Genomic DNA, 15,133 nt, shown 5'->3' on the forward strand with positions numbered 1-15,133 from the left:
CTTCCCAGGGACTAAGGATGGGGCTGGTGGGGGGGGAGAGAGTTAGAGATAGTTTGTAGAAGCAAGAATGTTAGAAAAATAAGGGATGGCAGACACTGGGTCTGGGATAACGAGGGGATGAAGGCCGTAAAGAGAAGGGTTTGAGAACAGCCTGAGGACGCCTGGCAGGGAGGTGATTCGATGTCCGCAGGGCAAGCTGGAACTGGGCTGGGGGGGCTGGCCCTCCCGCAGGGTCAGAAGTTAACAGGGAGAAAGACTAGGAGCCTTCGTGAGGAAGATGAGGATTCTTCATCCCGCGACCACCAGGAGGAGACCCTCGCCACTCACTGTGCACGCGCGAGTGGGGGGGAACCGCATGCTAATGGGTTCTGGGAATGTAATGAAGATGCATCCCAATTCCTGGAAACTACTGGTTATGTATTAGTTCGGCCTGTATCTGTAGCACCCTTTTTCCTGACGCTGTGCGAGTTAGGAGCAGCTCTCCCCCTTGCACCCGGCGTATGCGCAGCCCTGATTAAACATACCTGCTTCTATAACTACTTTGTGGTTACAGAGTCTGAGGCCACCCGTCAGTGTGCGCCGCTCCTCGGGGCAGCGCGATTAAGTTGGAAATGCCTGATTTGGGGTCAGATATGTAAAGCAAGAGGTAAAAGGGTACATGGATTTGAGAGTTGGAAATGCCAGATTATGGGGTTGGGGATGGAAAACAAGGGAAAGCTTAGACGGATTTGGGGGTTAGAAATGCTAGATTTGGGCTGGAGATGAAAAGCAAGGGGTAAAAGGGAAGGGTGCATGGATTTGGGGGTTGGAAATGACAGATTTGGATTTGGAGGGATAAGGGAAGGTTGCTGCAAAAGGGTGGATGGATTTGGAGGCTGAAGATACAAGTCTGGAGGAAGGAGAGGGTGGGGAAGGAGGATCCCTTGAGAATACAGTTGGGGAAGAAGAGATGAATTTCAGCACAAAATCAGTAATTTTGGCGCAATGGGACTCACCGCATCGCAGCACCAACCACCCTGGACAGAAAAAGGCCATGAAGCACCACCTTCACAGCTCAGAGGCTGTGAGACTAGGATGGTTTGGACAGTTACTCTGAGAACTGCTGTTACCCCACTAACATAGCAGTGAAGGAGAGGGGCAAGCAGGGGGTCCTCCCTCTGCCCTGCTTTACCTCATTGTCTTCCTTCTCACCTTAAACAGAGCATCCAGCTGCAGGGTTAGGGACCCCGCCCTGCCCCACTGTACCCCATAAACCCTCATAGGTGGGCAGTGGGATCCATTCTACTCCAAGGAACCCATTCGCACCTGTAAGAAGGGGACCCATGTGGCAAGGACCCATCTCACCCCACATCCCACTAAAAGGGAGCAATGAACCACCATACCTAAGATCCATCCTGCACACAGACCCCATAACCCCATCCCAAATGGACAGGGGATACAGGGGCACTCACCATGCTGGAGCCATGGAGCTGAACCTCCTCCAAAGTTTCCAAGGTTTGAAGCAGCCAAGGAAGTGGCTCGAGCCAATGGGATGCAGGTTCTGTACCTCCAGGGCCACCCCCGCTGGTCCCCATGGAGGGGACAGGGCCTGGGGGCACTGGTCTCTGGGGCAGAAATCATTTCCTCGGTTGATCCTTCCATCCACCTATATTTCCATCCATCCTTTCACGCGATGATCCTTCAATCCACTCAATCCATCCCTCCAAAAGTTCTTTCCTGTGTTGATCCCTCTTGTTCATCTATTCCTCTCTCCATCTGTGCGAATCCAAGCAGCCTCACCATTACCCACCAGAACCTCCTCTGGAGCTTTGGGGGATTTCTCCACATGCCTTCAGGCATTTCCTTGTGAACCTGCTGGCAGTGTCCTTGCTTAATCATAGTGCTGATTTTCTGGTTCCTCCCACAGCATCACGGCATCCCTTTACTCAGCAGCCCTCCCCATTCACAGTTCAAAGCCTCCCTCATGAAGCTGCCATCCTACTGATGAAAATATCCTCACATCCCTTAGGGAGGTGGGTCCCACCTCTTCCAAGCAGACACCAATCCTCAAATAGGTCCTCCAGCCACAGAACCCAAGGCCCTGCTACCAGCTCCAGTCCTGCAGCCAACGACTGGCACGCATCGGCAGTGCCCTCCTCTTCACGCCTGTCCCACAGCAGCACCAGGGCCCCGTGCCCCTGACTACTGGCCCGAGAGCTCTGCAGTCACTTTTGATGCCGTTCACATGTCCCCCAGCAGCATCACCTGTGCCCACCTTTCCTGGTGGCCTCACACGGTGATCCGCACAAGGAATAAGGTTGGGTGCACCTCTGCCTCCTCCCCAGCGCTGAGGGCACTGGAGCTGCATTGGAGCTGCGAGCCCTTCTGTGGGGCAGGAGCATCCCCTGCTTCCAGGAGTCTCCAGCTTCAGTCCAGCACCAGATGTGAGGCTGGGGTGCCACGGGGCTGCAGTGCAGGGCCTGCAGCTCAGAAAAGCCCCTGAGCACTGCGGAGAGAAGCAGGCGGTCTGTGATGCCTTCAGAGCGTTATAAACCAACAGTTACAAACTCCTGCAAAAGCAAACAAGAACCCCGTTCTGTAGCAATCAGAACGCACAGCTTAGCAGACAGGAGCGTAGGACTTAGAGAAAATTGTATTTCAGAGGTTGGTAGGGAATTTCCCATCACGCAAAGGCATCAAAACCAGGGTTTCTAACAACAGTGTTACCCAGGAGACCCACCAGGCAGTGCCGGCTTGATTTGGCACGTGACTCCAAAACAAGGCAGCTCAGTATAAGGCATCAGGCAGTGCTGATGAGATGCGCGTTATGGACAGGTCATTCCTTCATAGGTACCGTTCCAGTGACAGCACACTGTCTAGAGTAAGTGCTTGACATACAAACCTCAACAATTTACACTCCCACTAGTCAAGTCAGACAGACCAAGACCATGAGGCTGACCTGTAACCAGGCATAGTGCAGCTAGAGTTCCTTCTGCAGTCACTTGGGCAGCTTCCCCACCTCCAGAGCTATAGGGAACATACAAAGCGCAGCAAAACTGTTTGTGCTACACACTCACAGAGAACAAGTTGACAAGTTGAAGGCTTACGAGGACCGTGGAGACATGGCACTGAGGGACAAGGTCAGTGGGCATGGTGGGGGTTGTTTTCTGAGTTGTTCAAAGGGCTTCTCCCATTGACTTTAACTGGCTCTACAGCCTGCCAGAGGGTAAAAATTAGAGGGATTTCTCTTTGCTGCTGGTTTTGTGGGGCCACAGGACTGTAGTGAGATTAGCAACAGATTTGAGTCACAGTGCTCTACATCTGTTTTGTGGATGTGCAGATGGTAACTTACAGCCTGAGGGACCATGAAGGATCGTTCTCTGCACTACCAGTTAGCGATGTTCTGGGGCAAAGCTGGCTGTCCCTTCAGCTGCACTGCAACAGTGACTTGCAGAGACTGCCAGAAAGGCTCAGAATGCAGTAATGCCTCTTCAAACCTTTTACACTGGGTTATTTCAGTAATCTAGCTTGGAGTGTGATCCCAAGAGGAGGGAAAAAAGAGGAATATGCCCAAGTGTGGTGGCCAGATGAAAACAAGCAGACAGAAAATGGCGGACAGCTTCAATATATGATGTTGTTTTGCTCAGTTTTTTTGCCAAAGCCCCTTTGTGTCCCTGGAAAGCTGTCTCCATGTCCCTCCTTGCTGACATGATGCACAAATAGTTCATAACTGAGTAGGGAGAGGAGCATTCAGGAGTCCCCAAAATCTGCAGGGAGGGAAAGGAGATCAGCCAAGCATTGGGCTCACTACGTGTTTTCTTCAGCTGTAGTGGGGGCAGCTTCCAATTTGAGGTACTGGGCCAAACCTTTACTACAGAAACAGACATCTGTGACTTAAACTTACTGAAATGAGACTTACTGAAAGAGCAGGTCACACACAGAAGACATAGACAGGACACTGCATCAGTGCTTAGTGCTCAAAGTAATTGCAGTGGGTGCTGCATGAAAAACTGAACCATTCTCAGATGCCATTCACATCACTCTGATGAGTATCACAGACCAGGCTACTAACAGTTGGGTAGTAAATATGTTTTCCAATGCTTAAGGGATATTGAGCCTTCTGCTCAGGCAAGAAGCTCCTGATCTTACTGTAGATGCAAAATAGACCTTGCTTTGTTGTGATTCTGGAGCAACAGAGAGAAGAAATCTCCAGAAATCCAGTAACAAGGAGCTTCTCTGAGTTTATAACAATGAGTTAATGATGGAGATCTGTCTTTCTCCATGAAGCAAAAACAAGGAGATGCAGAAGGAAGAAGGTATACTGATGAACAGGAGGAGTTTTCTAAGCTTACAAAGGGTGTCAGCTGCACAGCTCCCAGCAGTCACATGAGGCTAAGGACTTATGGCAGACTTAGAGCTCATAACCTATGCAGATCTAAACAAAAACAAATGCAAGTGGCATACTGATGACTTTTTTGCCTCATGAAGAATACTTTGATTTCTAATGGTAATGGATGTTATCTAAGTGTGGAAGGTAAATAGACTATATAATCTCAATGCAAATGGATTTTTTCATATGAAAAGCATGGCATAAAAGGTAAAATGTCAATACTGTAAATTTTCTGCCCCTAGTATGTTTATTGACCTTTTATTACTGACATCTACGCTAAGTTGTTGGAAATATATTAGGAAAAATTTCTTCTCTGAGAATGATCAGGCACTGGAATGGTCTGCCCAGGGAGGTGATTGACTCATCATCCCTGGAGGTGTTCATGAAATGTTTAGACATTATACTGAGGAACGTGTTTTAGTGGGAAATACTGGTGATAAGTGGATGGTTGGACTGGATGATCTTGGAGGCTTTATTCAACTTTGGTGACTCTATCTATGATTAGACTCATCTGTGATGATTCTATGATGATGATGTTTATTTTTTCAACTAGACAATGCTTTTACACTTTCAAATCTTCTCCTATTCTTTTAGTGCCACTGGGAATGTGAAAATTGCTGAGGTTCATCCAGGTAGTCATTTTGTAAGCATCCTAAACTGTGCCCCTGAAAAAGAAAGTGTTGGGAGTTGACATCCTAAAGCAGGATGTCCATGGGCAGACAGTGTCTGAATTTCGTTTTCCCCCTTAGACCAGGATGGGGCTGTCTCCTCTCCATGATGGTGAGTGGGTTCTTGTGCCTCTCCTCAGCTGTGGCCTGGCCAGTTGGGGCACAATTTTAGCCTGATGATGTGGTCAAACTTTCAGGTTGTATTTTCAGAAGTGCTAACACTCATAACTAATGATAAATTCAGAAGGAGCTGCTAGCTGCGCTGCAATAGGAAGCTGTCCTGAAACTTCTTGCTTCCTGTTTCCAACCATTGCTCTGACAAAAGCTCACTGTACTGTCAGATAATTGACAGTTGTGGCAGTTTGATAACAGAGGATGTGAACTGAAAGTTTATATTGGAAACACATAAACAATGGATCTGGAAAGGAAATGTGTCTTGCACACTGCTGCTGGTGCCATGTGTTGCACATGCCATTGATATGGGTTTGTGTATGCTCTGAGATGTCACTATTTCAAGTGAGAATTTTGGAAAAAGTGAAGATGCCTTCTAGCCTCTACCGACCACCTGAGGACAGCTGTTCTCCAGCAGACAAAGCCATAAACCAACATTCTGGCAATGAGGTGCTGTTCCTGGCTTTGCCTTGAGTTACTTTAGGCAAAATAATGACGTTCTGTGCCTTAGTTTCCAGTTTTATAGAAGGATAATAATAAAGTGATTTCCTTTGATGCCATGCCAGAACTATACATTAAAAATTCAGTTAAATATTCAGGTGGTTCACTGATTCTATGATCCATGGTGATGAAGAAGATATCAACAGGTGAATTAAGTGTGACCAAAACTCAGTTGTAGCTGCAACTATGCAGTTTTCCAGCACTGAGTAACGATGCTGCCTGCCTGCCTAGCTGCAAGACATCTAAAAGGGTTCCCCAGAAGTGGTTTTCTCTGATTTGGCTTTGATGCACCAACCATCAAATCAAACAACAAAATGCTCTGATCACTGCTAAAGTAATTTTCAAGGTTGCTGTTCCTTTTACCACTAAGGGGCTTTTTGGTGAACAAATGACTGATGTAGAATCACAGAATCACAGAATCACAGAATCACAGAATCACAGAATCACTAAGGTTGGAAAAGACCTGTGAGATCATCCAGTCCAACCATCCACCTATCACCAGTGGTTCTCACTAAACCATATCCCTCAACACAAGGTCCATACAGCTACTGTTTCAGCAAATGCAAGCAGAAATTTTCTGCTGGTTTATTAATTTCAAAGGGTTCTATTCAAATTGCCAACTCTTGCATCAAAAATTCATGCATAATAGTGTCTATGACAGAGAGCCAGCCATGTAGGACTTTCAGGCCCCAGCTCCCTGTGAGAGCAGCAGATGAACCAAGGCAAAATGCACAAGTTAGATGCTAGAGTAGATGGCTGGAGGATAACCTGAAGCCTCTTCTGCCACCAGTAGTTGTTTGGTTTTTTTTATTTGGTATGAAAATTGAGGCCTTGAAGAATAAAATGAGAAGTCCATTTTCATCACCAGGTTTGGGGCAGCGCTGCATGAACACTCCTACGAGAAGCTGGAAGGGGCCCAGCAGAGCCACAGTCATCGCTATCTTCTGGTGTATGGCTGAAGTCCTAAATCTCTCCTATATATATTTATTTTTTTGTTTATTTGTTTTTAATTATTATTATTTTTGTCAAGGTATTTTTCCTTTAAAATTGACTGAGAATTTGTTTGGCTTCCAGGAAGCAGTTGAAGCCATTTTCTCACACATAGCAAATGCCAAATCTTTTAAGAACAACATTGTAAAAGCATGTTGTGGTTGTCTTGTGTAAGAAAAATGTTTTCATAACAAGTCCTTTTGCTGCCGTGCTTGTGAAAAAGGTCACAGATAATTCTGTTCAGATTAATGGTTCATATAAACCTTTAGTATGAGGACGAAAGTACAAAAAACTTGGCCAGCTGAGCCAGCTTCTCCCTGAACAGAGAGAATCCAGAATCAAGCAGAGACTGGAATTTTAAAGCTAAATATCACCAATCTCATCAAGTGCCCCTGGTAATTTAGCAAATGAAAGAAACTGCCTATTTTTAATCTAACTCTCAGCAAGCCAGTACAAAAAGTCCTGGATTTCTTACCACATCTTGAAAAATGTGCTTTTGTTGATCTCCGTTAATCCACAGGAAAGGTACTTGAAACTAATCACTATAACTAAGCAGCAAGTCTTGAAATAACAGTTCTTTCAGCTTTGATTTAATCAACAATTGGTTATTGGTGTTACAGAAATCAAAAAGGAGAAGGAAAACGGCATTTCCATGTATTATATAAATATCCAGGGGCCATTTTAATGTAATGACTGCTTGGTCTTTGCAGGTTTGGCCAGCAGATGATACAGCACTTTGCAAACCACCTTCACATTTTCTTTGGAAGGGCCTGGAGAGGTTCAGGACAGGCCTTGACTGTGCTACCATTCTGTGTGAGCTCAGTGGTCAAGTGAGTGCCCTGAGTAAAATCACCATTTTCCCTTTCTCAGACAGCTCTCTAGCAGGACTTCCTTCAAAAGTTTAAGATGACATTGTTCAACTCTGTAGAATCAAGCCCAAGCAAGCCAAATATAGAAAAGTTGCAACTTACACTGACCTTAGTTCACTGTTGATGCTAATTAGTATCTGAAAGACTGAAGAAAAGCAGTGGATTGACAATACACATGTTGAATGAAGGATTAAAATCCTCGCAGAAATTGAAGGCAATGCTCCACAAGTGTGGTATATTCCAAAAAAGAGCCAGATGGTGCAATATATTCCAGAGAGCCAGGCTGCATATATATTCCATAAAAGAGGCAGGTGGCAGGCAGCAGCCCTGTCACAGTAGGAAGTGTTGCAGGAACATCTACCATGTCGCTGCTGTGTCACTATATTCACATAGTAGGCAGTATTGTAATAGAACAGTGCTCAGGGCAGCCAGCCACGCATCAGAGAGCCAAACCTTCTAGATGTCCCTTCCAGTATTTATGTTTCCCTAAACACACAGAAATAAAGCAGGAAGCAAAAGCCATGAAGGTCCTTTTTAGGCCCAAATGCTGTATCTCTTGACCAATGGTGAAAATCATACTCTGATACAGCTCTTACAGAGGAGGGAGCTGGGGAAAGTGCATTGGTTACACCTACATAAAGGGGAAAGAAAGAGACTTTGAGTTCATTTGGAATTAAAAATGGACAAAACATTGGATAAATATCTGGGACTTCTTTCTAAATCCTCATCCCAGAGAAGGGATGATGGTAAAGTTTGTATTAGCTCTTCCCTTGTGCCCTACACTTCTGACATACACAATGTGTCTTCCAATTTAAGGTTTTACTCAAAGGGTAATTCTAATGCTATAAGCACTACATAGCTGCAAGGGGTTCTGCAGAAAGCTTCTGATGTTCACAGCCAAAGAAGTATATGGACCCTGAGGTCTTCTCATTACCTTTAGTAAATAACTGGACCCCCACAGACCAATCAGGACTTGATTCTCGATGCCCTTCCTATGGATGTGGGCAACTCAGCACATAATAACCAAACTGAAATGTGTCCTTAACTGCTCTCAAATGAATTTTCCTTCATATCGCTGTGTACCTACAAAAATGTTTGCTTACGTGTTTCAGTCAATCCCATTATTCTGGACTCTCAGTAGACAGAATAAATCTCACTTGCTCAGGTCAGTGCAGAATTGAGATAAGTTGTTCAAATACAGTGCAGTGATCGCCTCCAAGTTCTCCTGGAGAACTCCACTGGTGCCTCTTAATGTTTTCACTACAGCTGTCCCGAAATTTTTTATACCCACTGTAGTGGAAATGCTAAGTCAGGGCTTGAACCACTGATGGAACACCTGGTGGAAGGCAGAGCCAACCCATGGGAGCTCAGCTGCATGCAATGCACCTGAGTGACTGGAAGGGGTGGAGCCAGGGTCCATCCCTTCCCAGACATCATTTAAGTGTTGGCAGTGCAGGTGAGGGCATCTCTTGCTGGAGATCCCTGCCTACCTGAGGCCTTCCAAAGGTAGACAGCTCTTTTCCTTTATTTTTGCATCTGTGATTGCTGTATTTGGACTTGTTCTTGTTTACTGTAACCAAGGATGCTAGCCACCCTGCTATTATCATCCCATAATAGCATTATACTCACACATGGAATTCAGATTCTAAGTTTCTGTGCTACAAATAATGTCCTTGAGTTAATCCTTTCAGAAGGAGGTCTCTACTCTTTATCTGTCAAAATATATAGTTCTGAACAGATTTTAAAAGAACGGCTGATTTTAAATAAAAGTTTGAAATATGCAGAGCTTACTTCTGTTATGCAATTATTAAATCTTTATCTGCTTTCACTCCATGTGAAGTTCTGCATCCAAGTCTGTGGCCCCCAGCACAAGAAAGGTGTGGAGCTGCTGGAGTGGGTTTAGAGGAGGCCATGAGGATGCACAGAGAGCTGGAGCACCTCTCCTATAAACGTTGAGGAAGTTCAGCTTATTTCTCCTGGAGAAGAGAAGGCTCTGGGGAGGCCTCATTGTGGCCTTCCAGTATTGAAGGGAGCTTATGAGTGGGAGGGGGAGACTGACTTTTTATATGATCTGATAGTGATAGGAAGAGGAAGAATGGTTTTAAAATGAAAGAGGGGATATTTAGGCAAGATGTTAGGAAGAAGCTCATTACTCAGAAAGTGGTGAGGCACTGGTACAGGCTGCCCCATTCCTGGAGGTGTTCAAGTCTAGGTTGGATGGGGCCCTGGACAGCCTGATCTGGTGAGTGGCAACCCTGCCTGCAGCAAGGGTTGGAGTTTTGTGATCTTTAGGGTCCCTTCCAACCTAAGCCTTTTCTATGGTATTATGAAATAGACATAGTAAAATTAATAGAATTCCTGTTTACAGGGGGGAAAAGACCTTTGCACTCCTGTTCCCTCGTGAATTCCTGGTGTTGGAGTGAGTCCAAACTCTCCCCTGCACTGTCACTTCTCCCTGGGCAGACCACTAACCCTGCATGATGACGGCAGCAGTTGACTTGGTTGGTGCCGGTCATCAAGGCCTGACTCTGCCAGATGAGTTCAGGAGCTGACGGAGCGCATGGTGGCAGCAGGGTGGATTTTCTGACACAGTTTAGGACTGAAAATGCAGATATGTTCCCATTTGGATGTACCTCCATGCTCTGCAGCAATGGTCTCCAAACTGTTTTGACTAAGCTCCCGGGAAGAGTGTTGCTGTGTAGAGCTGCAAGTCTCCTTAAGATGAGGTGAGGCTGTTGTTACTGATGTTTTAATAACGTGAAACAAAATACTGGGAATCAATACGAGAAAGAAGCCCTTATGTTGTCTGTGAACAATTAATCTGGCAGTGGTGAGAAAGTGTTTAATTGGGGTGCTTTAAACTCAAAAAGCTGTTGCCACAATAGAAGGAGTTCGGGAGAGGGATGACAGAGTGAATAAATGTCTGAGGAGACTGGTTGATGAAGATCAAAAGGAGTTGGATTTGTGTTTGACCAGCAAGGTGACTGGTGCATGGAGAGATCTCGGAAATACAACTAGAAGGAACAGAACCTTATTTCATTAGTGAACATTTAATATCCTTGAATGTACCGAGGAGGTCGCTGTGACTGCTGTGGGTAAGATGACCATGTCAGGGACTTTTCCCTGTTTCAAGAACTTCCAGCCTATGAAAAGCCTTTCAGCTTTCAGGAAAGTGTTTATGCTTTACACACCTGAATAGTAATTCTGTAGGAATATCAATCACAAATGTGATTAAAACTGGATGAAGTGAGTTGTAATGGATTTCATTTCATGGTTGTTTCCTGCTCCAGTGTTAATCACTGAAGCCATGTGCAAAGTGTCTATTTCATGTGATCCTGGTTTGTCCCATTTGCTAAAACTTGATTTGTTTCTCTCTGGGTTGCTCTGATCTGCAGAGTTCAGTTCCCTCTATCTGTTCTGCTTGTTTCTTGGCCATGGAGAAGCTGGGGACAGAGAAGGAATTGGCACCTGCCAGCTGGGGTGCCGATGGCATCACAGGTTGAGCTCACATGAGCAAACGTTGACAAGTAGGAGCCAGTCTGTAGAGCAAAACCCGTGGGCCTGGCGTTCACCCTGTATATGCATTTCAGTGGCAACTTAGTTTGTTCTAGCACTGCACTGGCTAAACAGACAGCGAAGGGGACCTATGTCTTTTGGGGTATGAAACTTCCCAGGCTGCTGCACAGCCCACTGGTGCTCAGGACTGGGCTGCTCAAAGTATCAGATTTCAGGAGGAAATTCTTTATTCAGAAGGTGGTGAAGCATGACACAGGCTGCCTAGAGAAGCTGTGGATGTCCCATCCCTGGAGGTGTTCTAGGATGGGGCCTGGGTGGTCATGACAATCCTGCCTGCAGCAGGGTCTTGGAACTGGGTGGCCTTTAAGGTCCCTTCAAACACAAATCATTCTGTGGTCGTATGACTCTTAAGAGGTTTCTATCTGAACACCAATTTACAGCCAGAATGCTTGAGGTGTGATTCTGGAGAACGTTTTCTGGCTCTGTTTCATTCAAGAGGAATCCAGCTTGTGTCCTCAACATTGCTTCATGTTGTGAGCCCGAGTGCAGCAGGCTTGGAGAAGGGCAACCCCATTGCATGGGGACACCCTTCAAGCACAGAGCGCTGCAGACACACACAGGACATCTCCCAGTGCTTTTCCTGGGAGCAAAAGAGAATCTGCCAACAGCTGAGAACTGCCCACACTCTTCTCTGCTGCACTGCTGCCTCTTGTCAAATCCTTGCAGATGGAGGCCAGCGTTCTTGCTGCAGGCTACAGTTGGTTTCAGTTTTCAAATCTTCTTTTCCTTGCAGATGTTAATGCCTAAACCTTTCTCAGTAGAGCAGACAATGTAAAACAAAACAACACTTCTGAGACTGCAGCTCAGTCACATCCCAGGGCTGCAGGCAGAGGCAGTTCTGTCCTCAGAGGGTGTGAACTCAGACTGCAGAACTCAAGGCAGGGAGGTCTGACACGTGTTGAATGTGATGACTTTCTGTAGTTTCACATGCAGCCTGCATGACCTCAATTCTTCCTCACATCTTTGCAAAAGATAGTTCAGTTCTATTTACTTGCAGTTCATTTGCAGTTCTTTACAGGTCTGAATTACGAAATTATTCCTCTTAATGCTGCCAGGAAAGTTAGCAATATCCAAGATTTCAGATTAAAAATTAAATGTGGGTATACTATCATTTCCCCTTGATAAATATTCATGTGTAGTATCTATCACTGCAGGATTTTTTCAGAAAGGAAAAGTTGCAAGTGCTTTAGGCAGATTTATATGTGCAAATAGACATTATTTCTGATGGTGGTGGATATGATGGAATAGTGACATATTTCACAAATCACCATTTTTTTCCTTTCTTTTTGTTTTCCTTTTCTTGCTTGAAGACTCACAGGCAAATTTGTAAGTAACATGAACAAGTGGGATGCAGAGCAGCACATGGAACTGCAGTCCTGTGCAGGTCCTCATCCAATGAAGTTTCTCTATTCAGTAAGGACTCAACTTTACAAATGCTTTCTAAAGAAAGCATAAAATAAATCAGTACTGTAAATTTATTTTCTTCTGCAAACACACTTTTAGTCACTATGAATAGTGACAGTATGAATAGTTTTTCCTAATGCCTTAATACAGCAAAGTCAAATGCTGTTAATCAAAGTAGTGATTCAAAATATTTTTGTATCTTCTCTCAGATACTCAATTTTGCTTTTCAAGAATCAGTTTAGTATTTGTCATGTTCTGGAAGTACAAAACTGCAGAGACAGACCTTACAGGGGATACAGTTTGACGATATTTAAGTGTTTAATTTCTCATATGCTTGTTGTATTATTTCTGGCTCCTGGCACTTCTCCATAATAACCAAGCATTATCTTTTTGGACTGTTTGGTTGCAGTTTCTTTTTTGGGGGGAGGGAGTTGATAATAGCAGCAACCTGCAATATTCCAGCACACTTGGTGGCATGACATTTTGGGAAGCTTGCCTCACCTCTCCCGGTGCAAATCAGGATGTGTTCTTTCTATCTCCTACAGAACTGCATTTTCCTGACTCAGTGACTTTTTGTAGCATTCCTCTGAGTCCTTGCCGCTGATAAGATTTTGGGAGGGTGTGTGGTTGCTGTTCAGCACATATTCATCAATAGGAAATTTCAATTTCGCTTTGGCTTCTGAATCCCTTCTCCAACAAAACAACTCCTAAGTTATTAATTTCACATATTTCAGTATCTACCTATTAATTGTTGAACAATCTGTTTGGCTTCTGAGCATCCCTGTTTTCTTCTCACTCTGACAGATAGGAGGAGAAATGCTGTTCTTGCTATAGGTAACATCTGAGCCAAGTTCTATGCATTTAGGTTTGTCATACACCACCCCCCCCCCCCCCCCCCCCGTTTTGCTCAGAAACACATCACTTCTGTTGATGGCACTTCTGTTGTTGAAGAATTTCACTTTGAATCAGAATGCCCAACTGTGAAAGTTGCAAGCAGCTTAAAAATGCCATGGAGAACATTGTAAAGAGCGTGCTTAGAAGCCTCAACCAAACCAACAATTCTTGCGAATCTGAATGTTTCCCTATTGCTGAGCAAAGCTAATTAAACTTTCAGTGCTGAATTGAACCTGCAGATAGGAAACACATATTTAGCACATAGTTTCAGTGAAAAGGAGCTGATTCTTCTGACCATCTTCTCTCAGCAAGCAGAGCAAGCCTGTTAGTATTCTACTTTCCCCACTGGATCTCATGAGTTTTTTGCCCCAGAAATAGAGAATCAAATGAGATGAGGTTTGCTCATGTCATGATGTATTCATTCTCTTGACTTTCCCAAGAAAGTAACTCTGTGGCAGAACTGTAGTCTGTGGGACTGCCTGTTTAATTTCCAGTAAGCAATGAGAAATGTTTGCAGATTTATCTCTTTCCTCTTACGACTCCGACATATTATGAGCAGCACCAGACAACATTGGCTTTTGTAAATGATGTACAAACACATGGATGCACTTTTTGAGCAGCAAGAGGTGAAACAAGATATTACAGTGATATCCCACGGTACAAAACTAAGCCGACTGCTTCCATCAGTAGATGAATTGGCCAACGTGGATCCATGAATTGTTCCTGCCATTATGAAGACACAAAGGAAGACGTCTCAGCTTGCTCACCGCAGTGTCATTCACTCTCGCTGGCAGCCAGGTCCTCCAGCACCCTTGTTTGGGTCTGTGTTCCTTCTGTCAGCTTAGGTTTTTCCATAGCCATCAAGATCTCTAAATATCTCTTCAGTTCCTCACTGCGTACAGATTCAATTAATCTGGAATATGGTGGTGCTGTGGAAGAGAATGCTCCTGCAAAGGAGACTGTTCTGTTAACAGAAAGCTACGGAAGTATCCTGCAAGTATCATTTGTTAGGTACCAAATGTTCTATTGTCATTTTACCAAAAACTTGGGAATTCTGGTTTCCTTTTTACTGCTTTCTCAGCCGTGATATGATTGACAGTGTGTCTCCCTACCTGCCAGACAGGATGCCAGTCTGTCAGAATTGTTTCCTTTTCTGTTTGTGTACTACATAAAGATCACTGATGTGATATCCATTTGTGCATCTTTGATGATCCAGGGCAAAAAAAAAGCATACGATTCCCCTGGGAATATCAACAGAGCTGGCTGAATGAAAGGGGCATTTATTGCCTTTGCCTCTCTTGCATTGGTATGGGAAAGCTGTGTTTGAGATGTCACGTTGACCTGTGAGAAAGCACTTCTCTTCAGGATAATTTTGGCAGAACAACCTGACCTTTGATAAACTGTGACTAAAATGGGCCCTTTAATTTCTTCTTGTCCCTTACAGTATGCATTCTGTGGCTGAGTCATAAGATGGAATCCAGATATTTGCTACTGAAAATTGCTCTCATATAATATCAGTAGCAGCACGTATGAAATCTCCAGGTGAACTTGCTTAAAGGTGATGTTCATTACAGTAGAAATCTGGAGCTGTTGAAAAGCTGACTCCATGATAATGTCCAGGGCTGAGATTAGGTTTGAACACAGCTCAAGGAACTGACAGAAATTCAGGGCCAAAGAGTAAAACGCTGCTT

The sequence above is a fragment of the Phasianus colchicus genome, chromosome 24 (assembly GCF_987193195.1).
Source record: "Phasianus colchicus chromosome 24, bPhaCol1.hap1.1, whole genome shotgun sequence".
In the NCBI taxonomy this organism is placed as follows: Eukaryota; Metazoa; Chordata; class Aves; order Galliformes; family Phasianidae; genus Phasianus; species Phasianus colchicus.